The sequence below is a fragment of the Neovison vison genome, chromosome 2 (assembly GCF_020171115.1).
Source record: "Neovison vison isolate M4711 chromosome 2, ASM_NN_V1, whole genome shotgun sequence".
In the NCBI taxonomy this organism is placed as follows: Eukaryota; Metazoa; Chordata; class Mammalia; order Carnivora; family Mustelidae; genus Neogale; species Neogale vison.
Window position 1 is genome coordinate 81,292,255 of NC_058092.1, and position 16,611 is coordinate 81,308,865.

Sequence of the window (16,611 nt, forward strand, 5' to 3'; positions counted from 1 at the left end):
CTTTCACACTCTCTGGCCATATTTATATCACTTACTAACTCATAAAAGCTGGCTGGGGTAGGGTGGAGCATGGCATATAGCTACGTGTTGTATCTGGCTATTTGATGAAGGGTGGGTACTGAACACAATGGTCTCTTGGAGAGAAGGAAGTTGGGAAAGGATGGTAGAGGAGAGATGATTGTTGGTTAGGCAAATAATAGCATTTGGATTGCTGTGAAAATATTGTGCCCAGATGGCTTTGTAACCTGACACAGGCAATGCAGATGTCAAGCATATTAATAATTACTAGACTGCAGGTCTCAGAAGACACTCTTGCATTCTCCTTTACCCCATCACCTCACTTCGGTAATTACCGGTATCTGTAGGAAATATCAGCTTGACCCCATTGGCATGCAGCTGGAATGAATGAGGATGATGGAACATTTAGGGCTGCCAGTAAACACAGCTAATCAAAGAGGGAGGAGTAGCAGATATTGTTTGAAATTATTGCTTGAGTTATTTTGAATTAAGGCTAGGGTCAAACTGTTGGGTGTTTCTGACAAGGAAGTTGAGTGCAGAGAGGAGCTGGGTGGCAGGCAGGGACAGGAACAAAGTTGGGAACTCCTGAACAAAATCAGTCTCTGCTGGTCTGTGACAGGCACAAAATGTGTAGCTAATCAAGAGGTCAAGAAGCTGTACTGGATTAATCAAGAAAGGCAAGGCTGAATGACAAGAAGCAGGAACTAAAATTTCTCTTGGGGAATAAATTGTACTGACCACATAGATTACAGAGGCATGGAAGTAAATTAGTGCTATGAAAACATGAAAAATGTATTAGTAATTGACAAAATGAGTAATGATATTGAGCCATAGCCAACTGTAAGTAAAGTCTGTCTGGGAAGTGATGTGTATTATCTTTTTAAATCCATTTTCTAAAGCTTCTGTGGCAAATATCTATTATTCATGAATATTAAAAAAAGTAAAGATTATTTTACACTATTCAGTAGGATTGTGCCTGTTAATTTTTTCAACATATTTAATGAGCACCTGCTATGTGCTGGATCTAGGTACAGGGGAACTTGTATGGATAGGACAATAGCCCAGACAAGAAACTTAGACTAGAAAGATGATAGTGTAAGTAGAAGACCATTTGAAAAGATTTCAGATATATTTTATGGCTAGAGTTATTAAATCTTGTTGATGGATTAGATATTGGGAATCAAGACTGCTCCTAGAATTTTGGCTTCAAAACTGGTTGGATGGTGTCATTTGCTAAGAATAGATGGACAGGAGGAGAAACAAGCTTTTGTGGGTAGACACAGGGGAGGAGAGGATGAAAATGAAGTGTTCTGTTTTGGTTGTTAGTTTGAGTAGCCTGTTAGACATCCAAGTGATTATGTCAAATAGGTAGTTTCATGCACAAATCTGAAGCTTGGGTCAGAACTAGAGGTATAAATTTAGAAGTCAACATCTACGTGGCACTGAAAGCCACAAGACTGGGTAAGATCCCCTAGGGAGGGAGTCTAGGTCAGTCCTGTGCAATAGAACTTTCTTCAACAATGGAAAGATTTTATGTTCATGTTGCTTACTATCTATATGTGCCCATTGCACACTTGAAATGTGGCTAGTGAGATTGAGGAACTGAATCTTAATCTTATTTTAAATTATTTTGAATTAAAGTACACACATGTGGCTAGTGTCAACTACATTGGAGAGCTCAGGATTGAGAAGAATATGGGGTCATTAACATTTAGAGGTCTGATAAAGGAGATTTAGCCAGTAAGGAAGATAGAGAAGGGAAAGCCAGGGAGATAGAAGGAAAATCAGGAAAGAGCAGTGTCCATAAAAACCAAGAGTGGAAAATGATTCAAGAGTGGGAGTGCAGTCAGCTATATCACATGCTGATCATAGCTGGGATCAGATGACTTGAAAATACATTTGTCACTGAGGATCTAAGCAAAAGCAGCATTGAATCGTGGTTGTAGAAGGCAGGTGGAAATGAGAAAAAGAGAGAATGGGAGATGAAAAGCAGTGTCTATAGACAATTATTTCAAATTTTTCTTTGAAGGGGAATGGAGAAATTAGATGAGAAATGAAGGAGAATTTGGAATTGAGGAAACTTATTTTTTAAGATGGAAGTTACTGGGCATATTCATTTGAATTCTGTAATGATCCAGTGGAGGAAAATTGATGCAGGAGAGAAAGGGAACGAGAGTAGAAACAAAGCTCTTCAAAAGATGAAGAGGGTTGGAATATACAGCACAAGTGGAGGGGTTGGGCTTTGATAGGAGGGAGGACCCTTATCCCATGGTAACAGGATATAAGGCAGGGGTATAATGCAGGTACTGGGAGGCTTACAGAATTGGTGGTGAATAGATGAGGCTGTGGAGGTACGGGATACAGAGTGTGAGAGGCTCTAGGAGAAGTTAGGAAATCATCATCTTGAAAAGTAATTGACATATTCATCAGGATTGGTGTCGGATTTCTGGGCAGATTGGAATGCCCACTTGAAGCTTGTGATAATAAATTTAGAGAGAAATGAGTCAGCATAATTTTATGTCTTTTTCCCCGCTGGAAAAGGCAAATAGTTGGCATTAACCAAAGTTTGATTTTTGACAGGTGACTGCATTAGTGAGATAAGATTCTTCTTAAAGGAGCAAGGTCCATGGAACTTTGTCTGGACATAGTAGGAGAGTGGATGAGTAGTGACAAAATTTAAGGTCAGGATTGGAAGCCTAAAGAGGGTTGAAAAATTGCAATGAAAGAACTAGAGCCACTGAACTTTAGAGATAAGAGGTGGCGGTCAGAGGGTGGGATGCTTGAAGTCAATATTGTGTTATTACTGATAGTAGTTTTTAGGGCATAACTGTAAGAATGGATGAAAAAGATACCTGGGCCACCCACATGGATGCCAGAGTCACTAAGGGGTGGAGAGGAAGATGAGCTCAAGTTTCAAAAAGTAAGAGTTTGAAAGATGATAACCAAAAAGAACTTGGGGCAAAAGCAGGGTATCTTCCATTAGTCCCTCAAGATTCACTCTTTCCTATGCCATGCAGCCATGGGACCTGAAACTTATGGATTCAGTCAGCAATTTCCTTGCTGTCTGGTTCTGGCTGAATTTGGCCAATGGGGAGCCTCAGCAGATCTGATGTAGGGAGCCTGTGTCCCTGAAATGGGGGAGAGGGGTCTCTGCTCTTTAGCATGGCTTCTATACCTCTTTCTCCTAGGCCCCAGAGCTCCCTTTCTTTACTTCTTCAGGCCAAGGGGTGATGACAGTTCCACTGTTACTAGCCCTCAGTGACTGCACTATCCCTTGTACCTTCCTCCCCTCATTCATACTTCTGCAAATCACCCCTTTATTAAATCATCCTCAACTTAATAGAAGTGTGCCATCTATATCCTATTGGGGTGGTATAACTGCATGACAAGAACTTCAGAGGAGCTGGAGTTTTTGAAAGAAGGAGAAATAGTTTGGAAGCAGGGATGTGGACCAAGAGTTTTCCCATCTCCTGTGGGTATGTGAGAAACAAATGGCCTCCATTTGAGAGACCTATTGAGGAGCAAGTCTTCAGCTTCTGCAGGGAAGTAGAGAAATCATTCAAAATGAAGTTGAAGATACAGGAGAGGTTTGCAGGTGACAGAATAGGAGATCCAAAGTATGTTGTGAAAGGGTTTGAAGGATGGTGAGGAATGAGAGTTGGGTCAGATTAGGGGATTTTAAAAGTAACCATGGAGATAAGAATCAGGATGATAATGGCTAGTCTGGGAGGCTTCAGGGGCTTGGAATAAATAGGGATGAGGGCAGCCTCTCAGTTCATTTCAGTTCAACTCTTTGAGTACCTAGTATGTACAGCTCACTGGGGTAGGTCCTGGTGTACAGTGGTAAGGCATTAACAGTTAATACCCTGGCAGTGACTCAACAATGAGCCTGACTATGTGAATTGCATACCTCTTAACAGGGCCTCCTAGAGAAAAGCCACCCAACCCTTGCTTTCATGGGCTGCCTTGGAGTGTGGGCCACTAGGGACCCTAGCATGTAGGTACCTTCCTAACAGAGGTCAACAACCTTCAGTCCTAATGAAGGCAGTAAAGTACAGATAAAGACTGAAGCTCTTCAAGAGCCAGGAACACCACTTTGGTCAGCATTATGTGTGCCTGTGAAAAGGTAAAGCTAGAAGGGAGTTCTTAGTCTGGGCCATAGACAGAACTGTGGCTACCAGTTCTCATGGTTGTATGCCTTACCATTAAAGATCTTCTGGAAAGTATAGGATAGGTGACACAAATTATCCCAGTACAAGCCAAAACTATAGATAAGACTTCTTTTCCTTATCAAATATATTAATAAATGTTTAAGTTGCAACCTTTTCCTGGATAAAGCCACTTACTAGGATTCCTTGAATGCTAACCCTTGAAGGCTAAGGCCATTGTTAATATTTAATTGGCATTGACTGTGTACTTACTAGTATGCCAGGCACTTAGAACTGAATTAACTAATTTTCATAATAACCCTAATGAGGTAGACATTGTACCAATCCAATTTTTACAAATGAAGATATTAAGGTACAGAGAGATCATTTGCTCTAGGTCACAAAGCCAGGGATTGGCAGTCAGGATTCCAAAAAGTTCATACTCTTCCCTTCTACAGTATCATCAAAAGAATTTATCATATACTTATACCAGCTGTTGTGCTATATATTAAAGAAAGGAAGATAGAAATATACTTTACAATGACTGGCTTTTCCTTTATAAAATTAGAGCTAAATAGGAGGCAAAGGATTTTTAAAAAGTGACCTTTTCAGGGGCACTTGCCTGGGTCAGTTGGTAGAGCATGTGACTCTTGATCTAGGGGTTGTGAGTTCAAGCTCCGTGTTGGGTGTAGAACCTACAAAAAAAAAAAAAAAGTGACTTTTTTATTACTCAGTTAAGAATTGCTTTTCTGTTTTCTAGCTTTTTATCCAAGTGCATTCTGAAAGGATACTAGATTAAATAGACATGTCTGTCTCTCTGTCTCTCTGTATATAATCACTCTTGATTCATGCCTTGTTTAAGATAAATTTACAGAGCAATTACTAGATTTTATTCTTTCATTTTATTCTTTTTATTCTTACTAATTTTATTCTCTTTATGTTCCTTTATCTCAGGTACATCTTTCCAGATATTTATAAATTCAGCTCCAGCCCTATATACATACAAACTGTCTTATCAGTTCCAACTTTAGCAAGACACTGAAATCTTATTTAAAAATACATTCCCAGGGCTGCCTGGGTGGCTTAGTCAGATGGGCGTCTGCCTTGGGCTCAGGTCATGATCCTGGGGTCTTGGGATTGAGTCCTGCATCAGGCTCCTTGCTCAGCAGGAAGCCTGCCTCTCCCTCTGCCTGCTGTTCCCTCTGCTTGTGCTCTCTTTCTCTGACAAATAAATAAATAAAATCTTAAAAAAAAAAAAATTCCCAGACTGTCATGGTATCACACCACGTCATACTGTTTATTAATGACAACCACAACAATAATGGCTCCTTTAATTTTCAGTTACCATATTTTCAGTTTTAGACCTATAAAGTCAGAAACAATTCTGTTTCTGCACTAAACACTGTTTGTCTTTGAATCTTGCGAGTTAATTTTCTCCTCATCCGAACCCTCCATCCCTGCAAAGCCTCTGCCTGCCATGCCTATCAGGTCTGTCTTTTCCTCACTGTACACCTGTCCTTTCTACCCTGTCTTTCCCAAATCCTTTTTTGCTGCCACAGAGCTCTTTGTCCTTGGTAGAAACACGCTGATGATACCTCTCTCTTATCGGACTATACTCTGTTCCTGTGAATTTCAGATGCATGATAAAACATGCAGACTGCCATTCAGTAGGCATTTATAAACTTTCTCAACCACCACTCACAGCCTCCTGTGAACTTAAGTACTATTATTATCCCCATTTTGTAGGTGAGGAAGTTGAGGCTTTACCACGCTAACTCATCACTGCTGCTGCTTCTTTAATTTGACTTCCTGTGGATGTACTTTGGCCGTCTAAAGGCCTCAGGAATATGGTGATGTTACCTAGGGAGGGTACTTACTGCACAAAACATCTTACATTAAGAAGAAGAGGATAAGAAGAACGAAATATGCAGATGTGCTACTTAAAGGTTAGTGTTATTTTTCTCTTGCAGCTATTGTGTACATAGTATATTAATACATTTCACCACAGCAGGTAAATAACTCTTGCTGTGCCCTTTACCTGGTTTCTTGTCTGCATTTCCAAGCTTGATTTAATGTCTTGTTCATCTTTCATCAACATTAGGTGCCCTATTTATTGTGAATCCCTTCTCAATGACAGGCTTACAGACAGGCTTGTTAATTTACCAATGACACTTTTTGATAGAAAGCTCACATGACTTAGCTATTTCCCAGACTTAAGCTTCCCTTCTCCATACCAGTACTCCAGTGGGATCTTTGCTGGTTATATTTGTTTTGGAGTAAGTTAATAGACAACTTAAATGAACCTGAAAAAGTCTTACCACTTTGTAATACTTGATGAATATTTACCTAGGGAACTGTGGAATGCCTGCTTCTTAACTAGAAATTTAAAAGAATCTCTGAATTCCCCTTTCTGAACAGATGCTGTACACTGAACAAACCTCTTATGGTTGGTGTCCTCCATTAATTATGCCCTTTCTTTCCTGAATCTCTAACCACTCTAACCACTGACTCGCCGTGTCTTTATCCTTAGCCTGTAATTCTCAAGTCTTCCCCATTAAAAAATAAAGCAGAATCAATAAAACCCTCCCTCAATCAGTGTGGCTCAGCATAACTCCTTTAAACTACCAGCCAGGCACAGCCCAACCACATGAAAATGGCACTCTAGTCTTTAACCACACCTTTATGCTTTTGCCAGAGTGTTTTTCCATTCCCAGTCCATCTTATGCAATTGGGCTATTTCTTGAAGCCTTCTGGTGAGCACAGAGCAAAGTTCTATTTCAAGTGTTGGGAGGTGGTCATCTGAGCAGGTAGCCAGGCAGCCAGTTCTTGGTGGACTCCTAACATATGGAGGTTCCTCTCAGCGTGAAGAGGAAGTGTGGCCCTTTCAACACTACAGAAATAGGTATTGACTGACACAGACCTTGCCCTAGAATGACACTGTCCTATGCATAAAGGATACCTCTGTAGTATACTGACCCAAAGAGTGTCTGAGTGTTTAAGAGCTTGGTTGAATTTGTGCTGACCTGACTTGTTCCTGCAAAAGGAAACAGAGCCTTCCTCTGATAAAACTTGCAAATAAAGGGGATACATTCGGTTTGCTCTATCTTAGCCAATCTTCCCTGTCAGCCACCACCATATTGTTCTGTAATAACTTTCTGAAAAGACCTAACAAACTGCCCAAGAAAGGAACTTTCAGATGCCTCCTCCCCATTTTGTTGCATTTCTTCTTAATCTCTCGGTCTCCTCGTCCCTCTCATCCTTCAGAAATATTCAGCCACTTCCCACCAAAGGATACTTTATCCCTGGGTTTCTTTTACCATATCCCAATGCCTCAGACTTAATCTGAATGAGGATTTTTCCCCCTCAGTCGTTTGGGACTCCAGAGGACAGTGGGCTTAAGTCTCATGACTGGGTGAAGGTAAATTTCCCAGTATTATTCAGTCTTCCCACCACAGTGATCTCTGTGCCATCTAAAATATAAGCACGTGTTGCAACAGCAATTATTTTCCTCAGAGACAATCCAATCCAATCCTTTCTCCATGAAATATTCATTTTTTTAAAAGAATTTTGGCCTTATAGTATTGGAACAAATACTGCTACTTTCTCTGGCACTTTAAAGAAACAGCACCAACTTTGATTAGACTTTGATAATTCTGGGTCTCTTTTTATGGGAGTTTGGGATGGCAGGGAGTCCTATTTTCAGTTTAATCTGCCAAACAAAAATGCCCAAAGTTTATGTTTTACTGTTGCTGCTTCATGTCCCTTTTGTCCATTCATATTTATGGATTTATTGCCCCCCTCCTTTGATATTTTAAAGAGGGGTGTTTTGCCCAAACTCCAGCTGTGCCGAGGAATTTTGGGTCCTTCATTTCCACACCCAGCTTGGATCCCTGATTGTCCGATGAACAAGCCATCTATCCAAGCAGAAGTGCAATTACTGACTATGAGACTGGAGGTAGGTAGAGGCACTGTCTCTGGAGACCCCAAGACCCCATGACTATAGGATGCAACCACCATATCCAAGAGTGGTTCCCAGCTTGGGAAAACTTGACCAGCCTAATGTGCAGAGCACTCTGCTATGCCAGCTGTTCAAGTTACACATGATACATATGCTGGGCAGCTAGAACGGGGCCACCCTAGTCTCTAGAACCTGATACCCCAACTTGGTCCCTGGAGGGTGCTTCTCATCTTAGTCTACTTGCAAGTGGAGCTAGTCATAACTAGTTACCATCTTATCTCTTTTTTCTTAAAAACTCAGTGTTCTTAAAAGAGACTAGTCAAGGGGCGCCTGGGTGGCTCACTGGGTTAAGCCTCTGCCTTTGGCTCAGGTCATGATCTCAGGGTACTGGGATTGAGGCCTGCATTGGGCTCTCTGCTCAGCAGGGAGCCTGCTTCCTCCTCTCTCTGTGCCTAACTCTCTGCCTTATTTGTATTTTCTCTCTCTGTGTCAAATAAATAAATAAAATCTTTTTAAAAAATTACAAAAAAAAGAGACTAGTCCATGTTTGCTATCCCATTTTTCTTTGTTCATTTTCATTTCTTAATTTGCTGCATTCTAGCTTCTCCTGTAGTTATTCACCAGTAACCTCTAGATTTTCAAGTCCAAAGAGCATTTCCTTTCCTAGCCTCTCTTGTCTTCTCTCAGGCAAGTGAATTTTTTTTCTCCCATTGACTTTCATTACTCCCATTTTCTTCTGGTTGTCTTCACATCACTATTATTCTGTCTTGATAGTCTTCTTAGTTTTTCTTTCTCTTTCTACTTCCCTTAAAAAAATAAACTTATGAAATATTTTTAGAAAATGCTAGAAATATGGGGTGCCTGGGTGGCTCAGTGGGTTAAAGCCTCTGCCTTTGGCTTGGGCCATGATCCCAGGGCCCTGGGATCGAGCCCCACATCAGGCTGTCTACTCAGTGGGGAGCTTGCTTCCTCCTCCCTCTCTGCCTGTTTCTCTGCCTACTTGTGATCTCTATCTGTCAAATAAATAAATAAATCTTTTAAAAAAAAAGTGCTAGAAATAATAAAGTGGAAACTTAAGTAGCCACCAGCTAGATTTTCCCTTTCTTGTATTCTTTTTTCATACTGTCATTCTCTTTACCTCTAAGAAACAAAATCCTTATTTGCCCCATTTTGGTCTTTCTATCTCTGAGGGTTCTTAACCTGGGGAATCTTTTCTTCTTCTCAAGGCAGATAAATGGCTGCCACCATAACATCTGTTCTCCCCTGGTGCATGTTTGCTCAGCTGGAGACTCCTTGCCCTCCTTTACAGCTAGGTATGATTTTGTGGGGACATTCTTGCCGATGCACTGTAACTAGAAGCAGTGAATACAACTTTGGCCTTACCTTTGCAAAAAAGACAGCTTGTCTTGCTCTGCTTGCCATCTCCTTTATGGATGAGTCTGTGGCCATCTGTTACCATGGAGATGAGGAAGATATCCTAGGAGAGGGTGGGACAATAAGACAGAAGGAATCTGGGTCCTGAATGACCTCATCAAACAGAGTACCCTGTCAGTCTTGGCCCAACTATTACGTGAGAGGGAAAAACGCTTTTGTCTTCTTTATTTTCATTTCTTTACTTCCACTTCCACTGCTTTCTGGGATCTCAATTACAGCAAGTTAGCCATTACTCTAATACAAAAATTGATACCTGGAAATGGTGGACTTCTAACAAAGTCTTAAAACGGATAGCATTACCTAAGTGGTCAGACCATTGCCAACAAGGAACGGGCTCTTGCAGGCTGGGAAACTAGTCATTCTTGTAGTGCCATTGCAAGATGTTTGGTAACAATTTCACCTCAATTTGGAAGACTGATCGTGTTTCTTATATCACTGAATTTTACAGGAAGCATTTGGAAAGAACCAGAGTATGAATGTAATTGTTGCTCATTGGCTAGTTTAGGAAGGTTTTTCAGGAAAGAAATGAGCTCACATAAGAAATGATGGGTTTGCAAGGAAAGATGGAAGAAAATAGAGTGTATAGAAAATTGGGGCCTCACAGGGTTAGAAAATCCAATTATTTCTATTGTCCAAATAGGAGAAGACTGTTTTTGAGACACTTAAAGCCCATCCATTAAGATTCCTCAGCCGAAGAGATCTAGCCTTGCAGCAAAGGTCACATTAGCGGTGTTACTCTCACTTAGTTTTTAAAGATTACCTGAAAGTAGCCACCATTAAAACAATGAGAAGAGAAAGGAGTAAAGCATAGATATTAGAGAATAAGAAAGTTTAAGAGCTTGGTGCAGAAAAGAACTTTGGGTATAGTTTCTGTCACATGTAACAGACTGGAGATGAGTAGCATAGAAGCCTACAAAGATTTTGAGGAAATTGTACTGCTAAAGAAACCAGAAATCTGACCTGCAAACTGCAAAAGGCAATCATTGTGTCCTCGAGCCATTTCCAGGAAAGCATACTCTCCCAATTTTCACTTAAATTTTGAACCTGGAAGATAATGGACAAGGAGGAATCTCCCAGCGTGTGTAAACCCAGGGGTACTGTGGGTATACCCAAACACATCCAGATAGGTTAATCAGGAAATTTCTTCCATGGCCAAGGCAGGAATTTCTTCCTAGAAAGAAAACTATGAAGGACTGCTGGTTGTTGCATGTTTCCCATTCTGACCTTTTAGAAATGGAAGTTTTTATTGTGGTTAATTGTATTCCTGCTCTACCATTGCATATTGGGTTGAATGTGGGCATCAAGTAACTTCTTTTTAGTTTATAATAATTGGACGATATGTAGCCACATCTAGACATAACAGAGAAGGCTATACTTTCCCCAGAGATACTGGCTTTGAGTTGGCTACAGAAACTGGATAGGCCCATGGATGGTCTCTTAGAGAGAGAGGTTGAGATACATGGGAAGAAGAGAGCACTCAAACAGTTGGGTAGTCTGAAAACAAAACAAAACAAAACAGTTGGGTAGTCTGAAGGATTGAGTGACTCTCTTTGTTTATCTTTGCCTTAATTAATGCAGTCTTCCTGAAGGTTCTGATTTATTTATTCAGAAACTTACCCACCTGCATGTTGACAGCTCTCAAATTTGTATGTCCAGCCAGATTCTCTTTTATGTTCTAGACTTATGTTATCCCTTAACAATAAACCTTTAACCCTTGAACAATATGTATGGGTCCACTTATATGTGGATTTTTTTTACAATACAGTACTGTAAACATAGTTTCTCTTCCTTACAATTTTCTTAACATTTTTTCTCCTCTAGCTTACTTTATTATAAGATTACAGTATATAATGCATATAGTGTACAAAATATGTGCTAATCAACTGTTTATGGGTAAGGCTTCCAGTCAACAATAGGTTATTAGTAGTTTGGTTTTTGGGGAATCAGAATTTATATGAAGATTTTTGACTGCATCGGGGTTGGTGTCCCTAACCCCCATGCCATTCAAGGGTCAGCTGTTTTGGATACCTTTGCATGGACTGACCATAGGAGAAATCTTAATCATAACATGTCTGAGACTGAAGTTCTTTTTACTTCAACATGTACCTACTCTCTGCAATTAATAGTCACAAACTGGGCCCACCTGCACCATAACTGTCCTCTTGCACTGTGACTTTTCTGTTCTTCCCATCAAGGAGTGGACTCTGGATCTCCATCTCCTAGTATCTGGGCTTGCTTTGTGACTTGCTTTGATCAGTAAAATGCAACAGAAGTGATGATGTGGGAATTGTGAGCCCAGAGCTGAAGAAGTCTTTGCTATCACTCTCTTGGAAAGCTTCTGTCATCATGGGAAGAAACATGAGCTAGCCTCTTCGAGGATGAGAGGCTATGTGGAGAAAGGTGCCCGGCTGGCATCCAGCATCAACCACCAGCATGACTGGCAATGTAACTTACAAGGCCCAGTAGCCCCCCTGTTTCATAATTATTCATAATCTCAGGAGATAATCTTAAGGAGACAAGAATAGCAGAACAGTAAGCCACACAGGTCACATGCCCGTGAAGCTGGCCTTCATCCTGGAGAAACCATCCTGGACCATTGAGCTCTTGCCAAGCTGCCACAGCTGACTGTCACCAGATGAGTGCGCCCAGGCAAAACCAGCAAGTTTCTCAACCAAGTCCAGAGCAAAGTGTTGACCCACAGCATTGCTAGCTAGTAAATGATTATTGTTTTAAGCCATGAAGTTTTGTGGTAGTTTGTTTTAGGCAGCAATGACTTAGACAGCCTTATTTAATGATCTCATATCTGGGGTGATTAAAGTCCAAATCACTCAACCTCCCCCATACTTTTCATGTCATCCTGTGAGGCCCGAGGAGTTCTCTTTTACCTCCCTGTGTATTCTCTTCTTGCTTAGGAGCACAGGTTGTGGAGTCACAGTGTCTAGGTGTAAATCCTAGGTTCTCCCATTGCTAATTATGTGACCTTGGATATATTATTTTACCTCTTTGTGCCTCGCTTCCATCTCCATAAAACAGAGCTAACCTTATCTTTCATGTTAGGGTCTGCGCAGGTTAAATGAGGTCATACATAAACAGGGGCAAGCACAGTGACCATGCTCTAGAAGTATCCGTGATTATGACAGCCTTGAATGCAGCTACACATGCAGGAGTGTTGCAGAAGACTTCAGGGCTTGGATAGGAACAGCACTCACAGAAGGAAGCAGACGTGGTCCCAGAGGAATTGGAAAGTAGTATGAGCTCAGAAACTCTAGTTTAGCGGTCAGACGTTCCTCCCTTCTGTCCCAGCTCTGCCATTTTCTTTTGTAAGTTACTTACTCCCTTTAGGTCTTCCTTTTGTCAACCGTAGAGTGGAGGTAATAAAAGTAAACCTCTGAGAACATCATTATGAGGCCAGCCTGAGGACTGAATGATTAAGTCCAGTAGGCCTGGCTTATAGAGGAAGCCCCATGATCCTGGCATATAGAATATGCCCCTTACATGATATCTGAAATGTAAGTATTGGTCAGAAAGGCAAGCCAAGATTTCTCTGCAAGGATAATTATCAGATATAAAGTACACTGTATGCAAGACAGCTAACAGGACATGAGGTAAGAGATCAGATGCCAAGGAGAGGGTAAATAGATGAAGTCTGGAATTAAGGCAGAAGTGAATCCCTTTGGGACTTCAGTTCCCGCATCAGGAAGTGTGGACGATGTAATGTCTATTTCCTAAACTTCTCTGCAGGCTATATCAGCAGAGCAAAAAATGCTTTAGAAGCAGATTTGGGATTCAAGGGAATAGTTCAAACAAATGTCAGCTTATGTGCCACCAATTAGCCTTTGAGGGTCCCCTTCATTTTTAGGTTGTTTTTTTTCTTACCTCATCAGTCAAGGATCCAGTTACTTATTGAGTACCTTGGAATGCAATGGTGAGTGGCAGACAAGTTTCCTGTCCTCACAGACCTTCAAGCTAACAGGAGATTCAGACAAACCAATAACTTCAGCACTTTGTGAGAATTTAGGGATCAAGGAAATCTTCCTGGAGGAAGTTAGACTTAATGTGAAACTTGGATGAGTAGGAATTAACTAATCAGGGGAGTGGGGGAAGAGAGGAAGATTCCAGGCCAAAGAACAGCATATATAAATGCATGGAAGGAAGAGAGAACCAGGAACCTGGGGGAATTTAAAGCAGTTTAGTAGTGCTGAAAATTGAGTTTGAATCCAGAAATGGCTAGAGAGGAGATAATGGTGTGAAATTTATTTACTTTGTTAAGGAATTTGGACTTTATCCTAAGGTTAATGGGAAGACAAACAGGTGTTTATACAGAGGAGTAGCATTCTGAAAGAGGACTCTATAATGTAGAGAACAGAAGGGGCAGGACAGAAAGCCCACCACTTGATTTTTTAAGTTTTATTGGAACACAACCAAACCCACTCATTTACATATTTTCTATAGCTGCTTCCAGGCCTTCAGTGCAGAATGGAGTAACTGCCTATCCAGCCCTTTAAGAAGATGTCTGCTGGGGCTCCTGGGTGGCTCAGTCAGTTAAGTTTCACACTCTTGATTTTGGCTCAGGTCATAATCTTGGGGTCCTGGGATCAAGCCCCAAGTTGGGCTCTGCTCTGAGTATGGAACCAGCTTGACATTTCTCTCTCTCTTCCTCTCCCCCTGCTACCCTAGTTGTCCTATTTAAATAAATAAATAAAAATTTTTTAAAAAGAGAGAGAAAGAAAATGTTTGCTGATCCCAAGGAGACTGTTGCAGTAACTGGGTAAGACAGTGGTGGCCACCTTTGAGGAAGACAATAGGTACATTGGAAAAGCAGACTTATGGAGTTGGTGCCAAATCATCAATGACACTGAAGAAATCATGACCCAGGTATCAGCTGAGAGAATCTATTTTGCTTTTTAACTAGTTAAGGTTGGTTCAGGCCCCTATTACACAACTTTTAAATAAAGCACAGTACCTGCTCATATGTTCTGCCGATTTCCCAGACATCTATGATTTTAGCATTACCTTGGGCCCTGCTCCTACTGTTGGGTTCAGTGATGGGCTGTGTTTGTTCTGGGTGTGCTGTCTCCATTCTACTTCTTCTGTCTTCTAGCAGTGGCACTTGGCTTCATGATTTCTTCACTTACCTCTCCCCCACAACCTACTTACATTGTGTATGTGTTTTTGGGTAGGTGTGGAGGCTTGGGGATTATGGAAGGCTTACTAAAAATTTGGAAGACATGAGGGGAGTCAAAGAAATGCAAATAAGATAGAGCATTATACATTTTAAAAAGTATTTTAGGTATACAATGAAGTTCCTCTGTCTTCCATCTCTTTTCTCTTTCTCTTCTCTTCTCATCCCATTTCTTCCATACCCCCAGGTGAATTTCTGAAGTAGAACATTTTGTCTTTTATAATCTCATTTTTTCAGTCATACCCTCTATTCATAATGACTCATCGAGGTGTTTTGTTCTGAAAAGAATTCTAGCACCAGCTGTTGAGAAAATTGGTTTAACTTCACTGTAGGAGCAGGATGTCTTCAAAGCAGAGTAGTGAGAATAGGTTTGGATCAAACAGGTATAATCTGACATGTCCAGCTGGAGTAGCCAGAAAAGGAAGTAATCCAAGGTGGGGGAGAAGGGCAGGTGACCAAGTAGGGAAACCAAGATCATTTCTACAAGAGTAGTGTAAATATCAGACATTGGGAGGGTGAGGTTGTAAATAAGAGAGGAGGCCAGGCAACAAGGATAAGGAAATCAAGCAACATATTGTAGACTGATGGTTCCTTGTGAAAAGAGATTGCATCTTAACTATTTTTAGATATGGACCACTTAATACAGTGTGACACACACGGTAGGGATACAAGAAGTGTTTGATAAACTGAACCCTTAACCTCATGCCATTCCTGAAATCTGGTTTTTTGGTGTTTCTGCGACTTTGCTGTCTAAATCAGTCTACTGTGTCTGAACAGATCAATCTACTATGTCTGAACAAATCAAACAACTGAGGTAGAAGAGTATTTAACATGTTCTTCCTTCAAGAAGATCTAAACTGTACCTCAGTGTATTTGCATCAAAACAAAACGCAATAAACTACTGTTAATGTGACCACCATCATTTATTGAATGCCTGTGAGACCAGAGCACCTTAGCAGGTGCTTACCTACCTTCTTTCATTTAAGCCTTGTGGTGACCCTATTATTATACTCATTTGACAGATGAGGAGACTCTGGCTCAAAGAGGTTCTCTTTCCTGAGGTTATGATAAGTGGCAGGTTGCTGGAGTTCAAAACTCTTGATCTCAATAATATTAGTCTTCGCTGTCTCAAACTGTTTGCCTTGCCTCCAGTTTCTAAACCTTTGATCTTGTTCCCTTGCTTGTCATAGGGAACTTGCTTGTCATAGTTTTATATCCTCCCGAGCGGAATCTGCCAATAGTTAGTATGGTGTAATTTCTTTCTCACAGTCCCTGTCTACTTTAGTGGCTTTATCTTTTTTTTTTTTTTAAAGATTTTATTTATTTATTTGAGGGAGAGCATGAGTGAGAGAGCACAAGCAGAAAGGAGCAGCAGAGGGAGAGGGAGAAGCAGACTCCCCACTGAGCAGGGAATCCAATGTAGAACTCAACCTCAGGACCTTGAGATTAAGGCAGCCGCTTCACTGACTAAACCTCCCAGGTGTCCCCAGGGGCTTTAACTCTGATTGCTCTTTCCATAAATGCATACTGAGTTCCAAACATCTCTGATTCCTGGAGCCATGCTAACCTCCTCCATGCTTCCAGGGTTTTGTATGCTCTCCCTCTTTCTGGAGTATTCCTCCTTCCCATTTGCCTGGCCTTTAAAACCAGGGATGCTATTTCTAGTCCGTTTCTCTGGGAGATCTCCTCACCTCTTTAGGTTTTGATTCTTCAGTTAGTAAATTGAGGTGATTTCCTGCACTTGGGAAAGAGGTTATCTGGCAATAATTATGGCTTTACCACTCACTGGCTATATCATCTTAAGAAAGTTTACTTGAGGGGCACCTGGGTGGCTCAGTGGTTTAAAGCCTCTGCCTTCAACTCAGGTCATG

The 16,611-nt window shown here is 41.0% G+C and overlaps 1 protein-coding gene and 1 pseudogene across 1 annotated transcript in view; one reads left to right on the top strand and one right to left on the bottom strand.

Annotated features, from left to right (window-relative positions):
• Positions 1-16,611, bottom strand: part of LOC122899159 — a 29,212-nt pseudogene that overhangs the window by 1,682 nt on the left and 10,919 nt on the right.
• LOC122900220 (TLC domain-containing protein 4-like) overlaps positions 5,917-16,611 on the top strand; it is a 92,327-nt gene continuing 81,632 nt past the window's right edge. The window contains exon 1 of the mRNA XM_044238726.1: positions 5,917-6,112. The gene's annotated coding sequence lies outside the window, so the exon portion shown is untranslated. The remainder of the gene's footprint in view (positions 6,113-16,611) is intronic.